Below are 15,017 nucleotides of genomic sequence, written 5' to 3' on the forward strand. Positions count from 1 at the left end.
TTAGTACAGTAAAAAGGTTTTATAGCCATATTTTCAGGGGAAAGGCGGAGTTTTGAAACGCTAGCTGGTTGAACTGCGTCGGTAGAATAGAATGTGAAATAAAAGTAAAATAGACAAGAAGAATTTGCAAAGTATAAACGTCTTCTAGATTCTAGAGGATGTTAGAAAAATGAAAATGGTTAGTAATATAAAACTATTGTAAATACAAAACTAATATAAAAATATATACTTTTATTTAGATGACAAATTATAATTTGATTCCGGAAAAAAATCAACAGGCTCCAAATGCACAGGCATTACTGTAAGAATGATTGGTTTAACGGAAGAGTACATTCTAACATTGCACTAAAATAGGAAGAAGTTAGTTAAAAAACAATGGGATTCATTTATTCTAGAAGCGATCCCTTACCTTTCCTCATAGTTGTATCCTTCTTAAACCTGAAACAAAATAATTAATATTAATAAGTGTAACAAAAACAATTTGCAAACAAACAATGGGATGAATAAATTATTTGTTTTCGGCTGCCATTTTGCCAAGCGCCAAGTCCTGCCAAGTTTTGCAAGTTTCCAAGCTAGGATACCAAGTTAGCTCATAAACATAAAAACTCGCAAAAATTGCAGAAACTAGTTAGGTTTTGAAAGTTAGCATTGACATCTATATCCTACCTAACTTCGAAAAAATATATGAGAAACTTGGCTGTTCTATTCGTTCCGCGAATAACATTATTTATTTGAATATTTCTCTCTTCGGAACCAAAATATTTGTGTACGCAATAAAAACAAAATTAGCTTATATAATATTCTAAGCCTCGTTTACGCATGTAAATGCGGAATAAATAAGAATAACATACATTATTTATGAATGTAAGTTTGCCCCAATTTTCTTTTAACGCGTGCCCCTGAAGCTTAAAGCAAGGGCTGCGCTTTAAATTGAGATGCAAATCCAGCGTCTAGTGGCGTAGACGATATTGAAAGCGCTGTGAAGTGAGTACTGAGAGGGAAATTCAGCGCTTTGTGCTTCAAGTTTGTGTTACGAGAACGTCAGTACGACACTTCCCTTATAGAAATTCAGTTTTGGTATATTTGGGTTAAGTTTGTAAAGGCATTTAGCAAGTATATTAAGCTCAAAACATTCCTCCAAGCTAGCCGGATACTTGGTAACTTTCGACTTTGTGACGGCATGATAAGACAGATTCCTTACAGAGTCCGCATCTATTTAAATAACATGAATCCGTTTTATAATGACTTGCCCTTTCGTTTAACAATATCACAGCGTATTATTATAAAATACAGTTTGCTACATCGTTCTATCTAATGGCATACGTACTGTAAGAGCTATTAATCAATTTCATCAAATAAATTCTGGATAAAAGCAAAAATCTCTTTTTAAAGTGGGTACTAAGGACCGCTATTAAATGTTCAAATGTAATAGACGGAAAGTTGGCTAAATCTAATTTGAGTTTGCAGTACCAAAATTGGGAATTGGTTAAGTGGACCAAAAGCAAAGTGATTTATTCGTAATCGAAATTTGGATAGTCAAACATTCGTCCTTGTGACCTTAAGGCGTTAAAATTGAGGGTAACGCTTTGGGGTTGCTCGTGCATAGTTGATACGGATAATATATGGTTCGATGTGGCAGAAGATTGGGTCCTTCGATATTGGAAATTACGAACTTATTGTTTCAGAAAATTCAAGTTGATATTGTCCTATAACACTATCATGCAAGAACCAAACGATTTCAAAGCGATTACGTCTAAGTTGAGTACCCATAGTATATCCATAAAGCGAGCTCCTACCCGCCCAAGATTCTAATTGCATACCCGGAATTCAAAGCCTCCCCAAACAGCTTTATTAAAATGTAATAATATTCAATAATCTTATTACGGCTTTATTAATATTCTAAGAGTGACTTACAACGTAATTACGTTAGAAGGATCGTTCGATTCGAGCCGGCCAATAGATGGAAGCAATTTAGGTCGACAACGTGTTTAAATTTTGTTGTTGGCTGCTGTTTATTTAGAAACCCTCAATTGACCTTTAACTTGAAATACGCTGTTGAAGTCTCATTCCAAAAACTGGTTTATTTTACAGTTAAAGAAAAGTATTCATTTTATATTTCACACAAAAACAACCATACTAACCGATATGCAGTAAACTTAATCTAGCTTAAAGCTTATTCAAAAAGGTTTTCAAAGCGTTATAAGCGCGCGAAATAATATTGTTGGCGTAAAATTAAAACAACTGCTTTGAAAACAATACGGGAAAAGTAATCTTGATGGCTTTAATATAATATGGCTTTTTGAAGCTCAGGAACAAAGGGAAGCAGTAAGCGTTTTATTTTACCAGAAGTTTTTATCAAGCACAAACGTAAAATTAAATAGAAATTGAAACTGTGTCGGATATTTCAAGGCACAAAAGAGAATTTTTTGTTACGTTACACGATACAAAGCGAATACCTTTTACATTCAATGTACACGTGAAAAAGCCTTGCGTTATCAGGAATTCTTTTTTTTATTTTCGTCCTAAATAGATTGCATAAAAAATCATGGAAAGCTCCCATCATAAAACAATTTAATTCCATGCTTCAGAGGTGAATGCAGGTTGGCGCAGACGTGTTCTGAAATTTTAATATTCGCCACAAGCCATGTCTTCAACCTGGCAGGGGACCAAATTCGTTACACCGTAAACTGAAAACGTATGAGGAAAACTTCCATTTATTACAAACTATAAACGCGCGTAACTTGTACCGAACGCCATTTTAATTCCCGGCAATAGTGGTTCGGTCGGCCTCGTTGGTCGGGCCTGAGAAATTTTAATATTTGCAACTACCCGCTTTTCGGATTAGGCTCAGTTAGTGGTGGCGGTTAGTCAGACACTTTATTCGCTGTTTTACACTTGTAGGGAAATTAAGGGGCCACAAAGCTTTTACAAAGGAATGAGTTTTTGTTGTATTCTATACACATTTTCCTGTTGCCATTTTGTAATTAAAACATTTTAAACTAATGTAAACACTGGTTAAAAATACTCAGTACTATATCAAAGTATGTAACTTAATAGCGTAAGAAATACTTTCTTCTGAAACTAAATAATGAGAAAATAATATCAGAATTTTAAGTTTTCTTATTACTTAGGCCTTTGGCGACTACAAGCCAAACTAGTATTCTAGTTTATTGTCTCGAGGGTGTGCTGACATCGAATAGATACGCGTTAAAACAAATCGATTGAACCCACGAATTTAGGGCCAAGGTCACACAGCTCGAACCTTTCAGCTTTCCTAGGGTAGTATACGATGTTAAGCTTGTGTTTATTTAATTTCATGTTGACTTTCCTACAAAAAAATACCCTATCGCAAAAAGCTATACTTTTTAAAAGTAAATAATAATACTTTCCTGTCGGGGTTCTTCATGTTCTATTTAAATTATCGAAACTAATTGCAATATTTTCATTTACGTATCTCATTTATCAATTAAGCAAAAATGAACCCTAACTCGTGTTGTATAAGAGTTAAGAAGAATATTATCGTTAAAATACTTGAAGGAAAGGGCCGGGCCATCTGTTGCGATATAATATTGCGAGGGACAAACACGGATGAGGTTACATTGGCGTGACGTTGATCTTATGTCAAGACTTTACGAGCATAATGTTTTTATTGTAACAGAAAAAGCTTTTGGTTTTCGAAGATAGGGCTCATATTATGACGCAAAGTGACGACTACATGGAAGTTTTATGTGTATGTAAAGACTAAGAGGAATATGGTTCCATAAACTATTGTTTTTGGTTTTACCAACAGCTCATCAGTAAATTAAAAAGAAGAATTCATACCGAACATTCTACCCAAAAATTCCAGTTCAACAAAACTCTGGCAGCGTTCCTGAAAAGCACCGATATGGCATATTTGTGTGGCTGTAAAATGTTTGCGTGTAAACACTGTTGTATGCCAGGAAATACATGGCGCGATCGAACTGACCGCGGATATCATGTGGTTGGTCCTGCGGCCGGCTTCTTGGTACACTACAAGGACGCATGTCCGACACGATAATAAACGTATTGCCACGCCACGCTGTGGCTTCAGCTGGTATATTGCCTGTTAGCGGTTTGTACAGCGGATATTACGTGGAGGTGCATAAGTTGCTGTGATGTTGCTGTTGGCTGCGGTCGTCACCCTGGTTGTAAAGCGTGACTCATATTGTAGTGTGTAATCTGTATTGATTTTACAATTTGTAGGTGGAATTTTTTTGCCAGCTGGCCTAACGATGCCTAAATACAGCGTCTGAGTCAAGGAGTGTCGATGTCAATTAAATTGGCTATGGCTTGCCGTATTAAAATTTCAAAAGAACACCAATACCGCATGGTTCTTCATCAATTCTGCAAAAGCAAACAATATCTTTCACCATCATCGCCTCATAAATAAAGAGTAGGTTCAAGGATCTTGAACAAATATCACAGGGACCGGGTAGGTGGTGCGTAGAATGAACCGAGCTAGCGTCTAGTCTAGACCGCCCTAATGAAATACCTACACTCTGCGATCAATACGAGATTACAGGGCTCTGTAAATTATTCAAGCGAGTCAGATTTGTATTGATATTTTTAGGTCACGCCTGTTCTGTGTGATTTAGTCCGTCATGCCGATCCCGCACGGGTCAATGGATGTCCTTGCTCATTCGAGTGTTTTGTTTCTTTGCCAAACTGGGTTTACCGAGGCATATGTTAGAGTCTAAGTCTAACAGTTAGACGAATTGGAGTAATGTTGTATACTTTAGTCCAAACCTTACCCTTCATTGGGCTTCGTCGCTTCGTGTATCCCCTTGATTTTACTTAATACGCTTGACAATGGTACTAACTGTCGCATAGCACTTATTGAACGTATTATGCGCCCAAGGTCTCGATCGTGGGGGAGCCTTCGTGACACGCAATCCCACGCTTACGATATCAACGCTTATGCCTTTGTACTGTGACTTTTTGATTTACTCAATGAGTTTTTTCAGGTGTTTAATTTATGAAGAGAATCTAGGTTATTTAATGCGAGTGAAGTATACTTTGAGACATTATTCACGTTTTTTTTCATTCATTTGCACGAGACAGGATATGAGTTGCTTTATCCTTTTAATAATATTAATATTTTTATCTCATCTACCCAGTAGCTTTCACAATCAACATACAAAACGCGATTGTCCCCGAAAATCGGATTTGCATGGCACGAAAACTCAACTAAAATGTAATTCGCACAGCGCCAGTTGATTGGCCCGCACAAAACGCGCAACAAAAAGAAAAAAAATATTCAACCAGTAAAAAAGCCCTCGCACACACAAGACACCTCCAACGAAAACAAACAGCTGTCTGTTTTCTCTTCTCCCCCTGTGTGCAGTTGTCCTGTGTATACAAGTCCTAATAAGGGCCTCGCTAAAAGCACTTATCTGGTTTAAAACCCTTTAAATGAAGCAATAAATGCGAGAGAATCGCTGTGAGGCACACACGCGCACTGTTTATTTACGGGTAAAACATTCACGTGTTTGTTGTAGCTCTGGAGGTGTTGGAATGTTTAAGCAATCGGGATTTCGGAGTAGGTACCGACTTAATTCATACGCGGAATAAATATGAATACCAAATCAGTTTACTATATTTGCAATGTCTATTAATTTGTCCGTATGCAAAATACCTCAGGTAGGTAATAGAATCTTATTTCAGTGAGTACAGCATTGGGTGCTCAGCATCGATCCTTCGGGTTCAACAGCCTCATTGATTTGCATAACTACGAAGTTCTTCGCTATCCTATTAACCTGGTCCCCGTGATTTCCAACCGGTATTTTCAACGAGAAATTCACTGTAAAAATACGCAAAAGCGACCTCTCGCTTTACGACCCTCGAGGAAACGTTCGTCATTCCCCAAATGTGTCACGTACAGTCCTGTCGGGAACAATTTATTTTTTCCCGTCAGAGATCGTGAACAATTTTAGCAAGTTTAATGAACATCGCATAATGATTTTCGGTTCAATTAGCGCCGATGGCACGTCAAACGTGTTTAACGTTAGGACCACATTCGATTAGTTAATTGATACATAAACACGCTGGATTGGATAGCCCTTGCTTTACTGCAGTTTACATACAGTATTACGTAGCTTTGGTAGTAAAGCTGGTATTACGTTGCGGCTACATCGTGCAGCATAGATTTAAGCAGACGGCTTCAAGCCTGCATGATGCCTTAGGTATAGTCGTGTGCGATGCTGTGTCAACGTACCCCTATAAAGTATGCATTAATGCGGCTCACCACAATGCTGCTGGTTTCAGGATTGATTAGTACCCAATCAAGCTCGATAATTGCATGATTGCAATATCCTGGTGTTTATTGAATTGTGGGTATTGACCTCATCAATTATATTTTGTACTAACATGTATCCTTATTACATTCCTAAATATTATGCTGTTATTTAGCAAAATATTTGTATTATAATAATAAAGACATTTTGCCAATTGCTTGGTAATAAGATCTGCCAAATTAATTGGGCCAGCATGGTTACAAAAGCGGAAATCCGCAAAACAGGAAAATGGCGTCGCCGCGACGAACGCAATCTAGCGAACCACACCTGTTACGAACTTAATTCTTCGAGGTGTACAATGGGATCTTTATACTAGGTGCTTTATTTGAGAACTGGGTCTTTCCCTCTTAATGGAGATTACTTACGTCCTATTACATGCTTTGTGTCTTTATTCTGGAAACCTTACTTTCACATATTTTTTGTTTAAGATCTGGCGAATTCATTATCATGGAATTATGGTTTCTTGATTTCAGAATTCTTTTATGTGTGTGCAGAATATTGTTTTACGTCGACACGTCAGTATCACACACCCATTTCCACGGAACTCTTTGTGAATTACAGAATGAAATTCATATTCAAGTCTCGCAGTTGACTGTGAGCATCTCGAAATGAATAGAAATGAGAGCTTCTAGGTAAAGTAACGGCAGCTCTTTGACGATGCAGCGAATGTTAGTTTTAAAGATTGTAGCTGTGAATGACATGCATGCTGCGTATAAGCCGTAGCCGGGATTGAAGATAAGCAGCTCACGCGGGCTGTATTGCTCTTTAATTTCGGCAAGAACGACGCCAGTTTTAAAATCCACAGCGGCGGGTTTGTTTTAAGTGTTTTGCTTGTTCTAGAAAATTCGTATGCACTGAATCTGAACTGCAGATAGTAGTTGTTATTACTGCAGTAGAAAATTTTACCAACTGAATAAATACTGTATACCAGCAAACGTAGTCTTGCAATTTTTATTACTCAAAGATATGACCAGCATGAATATTTATAAAGAGAATTTTTGTTATATTTTATAAGTAAACTTCAGACCAAGTCTCAAACTCCACACTTGTTATAAAACACACGCCAAAACACCAAAAGAAGACGTCACCAGTGCCAGTACCAGTGCAGTAATTAACAAAAATCTAATTAATATTTTTAATTACCACAATATGCTGGGTCAGGATATAAAATGTCTCTCGACTTTGCCGGAATCAAATTATCATAATTTACTTCTTACCCACGGCGAAAAAAACCTTTGAAATTTATTCGTTACAGAGAAAAAAAGTACAAAGAAAATCCTAGCTTTTGAAGTGTGATTCTGATTCTGTATTACAAGGGATTATGAAGGAGAAGGATCCGCTTGTGGCACAATAACACGGTGGGTCACTAATCTTGTAAAGGTGATTGTTGCGAATTTCCTTAAAGCCCTTTAATTGCAGTGGTTTTGGTATTAGATGAACATTTTGCTGATGGTCTATTCCTTTCCTCTAAGGAAATCTGTTTATGGCGCTATGTTGTTGTGCTAAGTATCTAACCTTTTACCACAGATTATATAATAGTTACTACGTAACAGATAAATCACTCCATACAAAAAAGTCCATACCTACTGTTATAAGCACCTACAAGTTCCCAAACTACCTACAAATTCATAGCTGCGTTAGAAAATGAACCTTAAAAACTACAGCGCTCGATTGTTATTTCAATGCGATAGCGCACAGTTCAGGGACCGCGACCGTGCCGACAGCGAGCGTAGGGTTGCTTCTTACAATTAAATAGAGAACAAAGTTACGCTTATTTGTAACTGACTTCCCGAATCAATGGAGGTGCCCAACTACTTTTCTAGTAATCTTAAGTCTAATCTTAAGTTAAGTCTTGCAAGAATTCTATACTTACCTATTACCCCTGGCACAACACCGCTGACCGCTGATACATACCTACTTACCCAAAATTGGTTTCCAAGCCACCATTTAGTTGGACGAGAACTATACCTACTTATACTCGAAATGATTTTTAGCTACAAAACTCGATAATCATTGCATGTATAACTAAGTATAAGGTATAAGTATCTATAATTTAAGTACCTATCTAAAGTAAGTCGCTTATTTTTAAAATGACAAAGAAGATAAGTATTTTTACTTAAAAAAATAGAAACTAAGTATATTCATACATAGGTATAAAATATTTCTAAATGACTATACATATATAATAGGAAACCTTTATATTTTCCGAAAATCTAAATATATAAAACTCAAAGGTGACTGACTGACTGACATAGTGATCTATCAACGCACAGCTGAAACCACTGGACGGATCGGGCTGAAATTTGGCATGCAGGTAGATGTTATGACGTAGGCATCCGCTAAGAAAGGATTTTGATCAATTCTACCCCCAAGGGGATAAAATAGGGGATGAAAGTTTGTATGAAACTTTGTCAATTTTAAACCGATCGGACTGAGACTTTGCATGCATAAAGCTACTATGGCGTAGGCAACCCTTAAGAAAGGATTTTGATAAATTCCATCCCTAAGGGGATAAAATAGGGGATGAAAGTTTGTATACATCTTCTTGGATTTTATGAAGAAGTCCTGATGACGAATCAGAATTTTATGATGACGTTCGCTTAAATACGATTTTGATTAATTCAACCCCCATTCAACCCCCACGGGTGATAAAATAAGGGATGATGAAGGATGTAAAATGTATTAGTTTGAACCTATCAGTACGTAATGGAACGAACAAAATAATGTTTAGTTCTAAATGTTGAGAAGTTCTGCCTACCGCTATTAGATGGCGCTGTGCATTTTCGTCTCATTTCTGAATCGCGGTGTTAAGATTCTCCGCCAGTTAATTACCTTCGAACTGAACTGTAATCTGTTTGTTTGGTTGCTGCGAATATCCCGTTCGATTTTAAACGATTACAGTTTCCCCTAAAAGTCTGCTTTGCCATGACAATAAATTAGTCTCAGAGGCAAACTCTCAAATTTGCGGGTATTGACTTGAGAGAACATTGCTTCTCTCATGGACAGTTTTATGTTGCTTGCTCACGAGTAAGTTCACCCAATAACTTAATAGTTTTAGCGCCTAATCACAGATTAGTAAAGAATATTGTGTACAAAGAAGTTTTGTAGGCCCTAATTTTTTACACACGCTAAAAAAAAGTAAAGCCGCAAAAACCATACCTAATTAATAATAATACTTCTTAACGCGAGCGAAGCCGCGGGCAAAAGCTAGTAGTCACATATACACCTACACAAATCAAAATAGTTCTTCAGTTTATTAGATAATTTTAAAAACCAAATAAAAAATAAACAATAACTGACCTGTCTACATCTCTAGGTAAACGGAAAAAGAAAGCTTTATATTTTTTCTTTTACTTGATCTGCAACCAAGCACAGCACATAACTGGCCAGAGGTCGTCATGTTCACAAATAAAAATAATAAACATAAAACGCGCGCGTCGCGAGCGGCTGTCGAAAGCCCTGTGCCGCGTGGGGTTACCGGTAACCCAGCGAGCGGTAGGCATTTATCGCGCACAAGTACGTCGAGTGACAGAGGCCTGCTTTTACTTAGAAGCATTTTATTTGTATCTCTTACTTTCAAAATCAGAATCAAAAGAAATTACCGTGTTTTATATTAACTAACTTCATTACTGCGGGCAGCTCAAGAGCTGGATAATTCGCGCTCATTAAAGGGGCCATTGCATAATCATTTTATTGATGAAACTCACCACAATAACCTTCAGGGGTTACAATACACACATGTCACACAAACATCACATTCAGCTGAATTTCATTTAGAACCAAACAACGTTGTTTATTACCATACATTTCTATCGAAAACGGAATGTATTTGTATAATTTTGCATAATTCATTTGTAGTGCAATCAACCTCGAAACACCCCGAACTACAAACTCAATCGTGGGGTAATTTTAATTTGGGAACTAGTATAGGTAGGGAATGTTTGAGGGTATAATGATAATGCACTGGTGTAAACAGTGTCCGGGCTAGCTTGTTGGTTGGAGGCAAACATTTTAGCCGCCCGCGGTATAAAGTCATTATTAACTTTACTGTTCCCTGATTATGCGTGATATTGTGTTCTGTGTTCTATGAATAAAGGTGTTGTTTTTAATTTATAGTTTTTGGCTTTTTGTAAACAGATAGGTAACTATATTTTGGTGATAAACATACAAAAGAAAAACAGTCGTTTTCTAAGATGAATCTTTCATATTTAACTTTTGAAGGTACGATACTTCTAGTAGGTACTCGCTGTGGATATTCTATGGCATATCAATGTGAATAAATATCGGAATTTAAATAAACTGTATTGGAAATGTATTTCAGTGCTTGCTGTGAAATATGCGTACCATGACGCGACCGTTTTCATTTTAGATATTCTACTATCCATTCACTATTGAGTAGATGGATCTACTATATGTAGGTACCACCTATGTTACATCGCTTCATACATCCCTATTTAGATAACTTTTCACTATCTTGTCGTGATAGCTATGTATGTATCCAACTTTTCAACCCTCCACAACATCCGTAGGGTGATAAGTTCTTTATAAACTTTGAATGAAAATAGAAACTGTCAACGTGAACGTAAGGCGTAGCCATTATTACCGCGGTTTATTTATATAAAAATTTTCAGTTTTCTAACCATACGTAGGGTGGAAACTATCGATGTAAGTATGCGAGTAACACCGATTCATTTATGTATGGTGGGTGTTACTCGCATTCACAACTTACATCTATACTAAAATCTATTTATAAACGATTTAGACGGAACACACTGCCTATGTCTTCCAACAGGTATTCAGCTCGTAACTTCGCACATTAAATATGGACCAGCTAACATTTACACCTCCCATCACCAAGTAGACGACAGCTACAAAGTTCTAAAACATAAATATTCAAGCTAGCAACATTACCGTGATGTTGAGGACAAAAAGCAACTTTTTGTCCCCAACTACTAGTTACTGTTGAAGGAACAAAAACTTTTCAATTATGTAAACGGTACGATAAAGGCGACATCCCCCGTTTGCACTTTGCTTATGAATAAATAGCTTTGTGTACATTCTTTTGTATAAATAAGAACTTAAACGTGTTTGAAGAGGCATCGAGTGTTGCCATTTTTTATTCGTGAGAGAAATTTAATATTTATTTCATGCTTTTGATAGCAGCTTTTGATGATTCACTCACATCTGAATATGTATCTGGTATACTTTGTCAAAAAAAGGTACTCATCATCTATCTCATCACCTAACCATCAATCTAATTCAGCTAAATCATTCAATTGGTGAGCAATAACTAGAAGATAAATAAAACTTCTTTCTTCTTTCTTTCTTTCTTTCTCTTTCTATGATGTAGGTAGGAGTATGTTAAAGCTTATAGAGGTAAGAAAGCTGCAATCCATCATAACTTGAACGCACATTTTCACAAACTGCGGTGTGGTAAGTACAAGAAAACTTCAACGCAGCCAGTAAGGGGGAGTGTTCAATTATGCAGAAGGTCCGGTAAAATGCACGTCTTCGCTCCGTTTGCGTTCACTTATGAATAAATCCACCATTCTGTTGATGCTCACGGCTTGGCAAGATGTACGAGTGCTGCGCGATTGTCGGCCGCTATATTCTGTAGTGTACACGTGGTCTTACAGTTCCGAGTTTACTGAAGCGTGACGGACGATAGCGAAGTGTGTTCGACATTGCGGCATATGTAAATTCAGTATTTCTACTTTAGAAAAATAGCTGAAATAAAGGTAGGCGCATTTGAATTGTATTAAACAGAACTTACTATACGAACGACATATAAAGTTCAACGTTAGTATTTTTACGACAACATAAACTTATCTTCGTAATAAAATATATCTCTGGAATGAAAAATATATTTCTGTACGAAATATAAAAATCTCAATAAACTTGAGTGACATTTACAAAGGCACGTTTCACATTTGAGCGGCAACCTCTTGATACATGGCAAATTAAGGAATGATGGAACGCTCCTTTCGACTTATTTTTTAAAGGTCTGTCTTTAGCATCAAAAGAGAATCTTAATTTGTTTCGCGGAATTTCGTGTTGCTCACTAAACAGCGAACTAACGATGATGAAGGTATTTTCAATAGATATAACATTTTGTAAAAACCTACGAGGTAGGTACAATATCTGCGAATTGTAATATCTACGCCTGTCAAGATAGCGGCGAACCGAAATGATTTAACCTGCTGGAGAGAATATTTCAATACTTTGTCTTTTTAACCTAGAAGTTATTTTTCGAATAACAGTAAATAATAGTCCCTAGAGAATATACACAGTAGCACTAGAAATGGTCTTAATATTTAACACAAAGAAAAGTTCAGAAAACGTTCTTCGTTCCGCTTTGTTTATTTGGAACTCTTTGTCTGTTACTAGACACATAAGAGAATCATATTGTCTTTTTGAACGTCACTCACTTCATTAATAAAATACGCAAGAATTCCTTTTGTCACTTGCTAGAATTTTCTCTTTGAAATGTTTTGTAATGATTCTGTCATCCAAGTGAACTGAACGTTTGAGGGTTGAAAGATGCAAGCAAGAAAAAAGGTTTCCCTTTAATAAAGGGGACGAATACGCTTTTGAAACCTATGAACAATTTGTGTGACCAGCCTGTGTGAAGAAACAAGATGTTGATGGTTTCGTGATTTTACAATTTTTTTTTTTCAATTATAAAGTTATAAAACAAACCGCTCATTTTGTATTATGCAAATAAAGAAAACATACTGCGTGGGAACATATTTCGCGTCAACCCTAAGGCAGCTTAAATGGAACCCCGAATTAATTTGCCTAAAATGGTCTAATTTTACCCGAAATCACGAAACTCGAAGGAGAGTTAGTGCTAAATATTTTATGATGTAATAATATTGAAGTCTAGTCTCGTCTCGTAAATTCTGAACCGAGGCTCGAGCCTGCTTTATTCGAATATCAATGTTTTGCTATAAAAGTTAATGTTTTATAAAGTACTGACGTGTTTAGGTATTTGAACGATAACACAATAAATCCTATTGAGTCAGGCGCATTGAGTATACATGACCTCTCAAGGACATACTTCACCTTACTGAAGTTTTTATAGAAAAACCGTTTTCAAAGTTTAATAAGAAAGACTGAACGCAGGTCGGTCGATGCTTATCTATTCAAACTCTTCTAAAATGAATTTAAACATTGTAATTTATTCGTAATAGAATATCCCTTTCAATTTCCTTTTGACCGACCCTTAATTTGAATCCTTCAGTGTACTGAAATTCTTGAGTGAAGGTAAGGTTATCCCAGATTTCAGTTGGTCAGAAATAGTTGGCGGGCAAACTTAGCCACATGGTTAATTAGCAAAGCTGCCCGAAGGTAATACAATATAAACATACCCGGCCATCAACGCATTACACCCCAGCAGGTAAATGCCGAAATAGCTGGAAATTTCCAACTAATTTAGAAAGGGGTGTAATGCCAAAATTTAGCAATTTAGTAAGATAGATTGGGTACTCGAATTTTGTACTTATCCTCCTTTAAGTGTAGGCTCGTTTGTTGTTCATTCATTTCATAGTAGGTTTCATTTTACAAAAGAAATTGAGCCAATGTTAGAAGCAGTGCCAAGGCATAGACTGATGCTGAAAAGTATACATACGTTCAACGTGGCTCTTATAACCTGTGCATCCCATGCAAATGACAAAAAGCATTACAATAAACTGCTGGAAAGAGACAAAGGAACTTGTTCCACCAGTGAATGATGATGAAGCAAAATTCGTATTCCGTATTTTGTTATGTGCATTCAAGTTCGGGGAAAATACAGATTTGTATGGTACGTAGCCTGTACTTTATTTTTAAATTCGTAAATCGCTGCCTGCCTTTAACTTGTCCACCGTCAAATAAAGCTATTTGGCAGTAAGACGGCGTAACTTGCTACTTTAGTGCTCAGCTCGCGTCCGCAACCCCAAGAGTTTTAAACTTTACAGAACGCCACGTTTTATACTAGGGGATTTACTAGCCGCACCACAAAGTGTGTAACTGAACGGTTTTGTGTGACAAACTGTAAAAGGAACTTGCTAACTTAAATTGTACTCGCAATCTTTGTTCTCGTTTGACAAGTTAATTGCTGTGTTGAGGCAGACGTTATGCACTGGCGAAGAATGACCAAAACTTTTAGCTGTACATGTTATAAGACTGATTTATAGACATCAAATTACAACTTCTCTTTGAAGGCGTTTACAATAGAACAAACTAAAAAGATTCCTGTAGTTCATTAAAGGTCGTTTACATTGGCTACGTTTCGTGTTCCAAGAAGCAAGTTGCCAGCACGTAGAGACTGCAGCTGTACCTAATTGTCGAACAAATTGTTCGCGGCGTCTGTTTCTCCTTGTTTTATTACGAGACTAGATTCATGCAAGCCGTGCGAACTCACTGATTTTCGACTTGATGTTTGTGACGTGGGAAATTGAATTGTAGTTCACATCGTAGGTTTATTATTGCGTTTGTGAGTATTGTTCCCGTATCACTTTACTAACTATGGACCAGGCCCGCCGTAAGCGGGCGTGCAGCGCGTGCACCGCACGCGGGCGGCACATCCTAGGGGGCGGCAAATCGAGCGACTTATCACGTTATATTAAAAAAAAACAATATCTTTTTACTAATTATTTCATTTCAATATTTCCAAACACAGCAATAGCGCTAAGAATATTACTTACACTGCCGGTTTCAGTT

The 15,017-nt window shown here is 36.9% G+C and overlaps 1 protein-coding gene across 1 annotated transcript in view; it reads right to left on the reverse strand.

The window, feature by feature from the left end:
• LOC110377543 (amyloid-beta A4 precursor protein-binding family A member 1) overlaps positions 1 to 15,017 on the reverse strand; it is a 117,707-nt gene that overhangs the window by 33,092 nt on the left and 69,598 nt on the right. The window contains exon 3 of the mRNA XM_064042925.1: positions 410 to 438. The gene's annotated coding sequence lies outside the window, so the exon portion shown is untranslated. The remainder of the gene's footprint in view (positions 1 to 409; positions 439 to 15,017) is intronic.

The sequence above is a fragment of the Helicoverpa armigera genome, chromosome 3, assembly GCF_030705265.1.
Source record: "Helicoverpa armigera isolate CAAS_96S chromosome 3, ASM3070526v1, whole genome shotgun sequence".
In the NCBI taxonomy this organism is placed as follows: Eukaryota; Metazoa; Arthropoda; class Insecta; order Lepidoptera; family Noctuidae; genus Helicoverpa; species Helicoverpa armigera.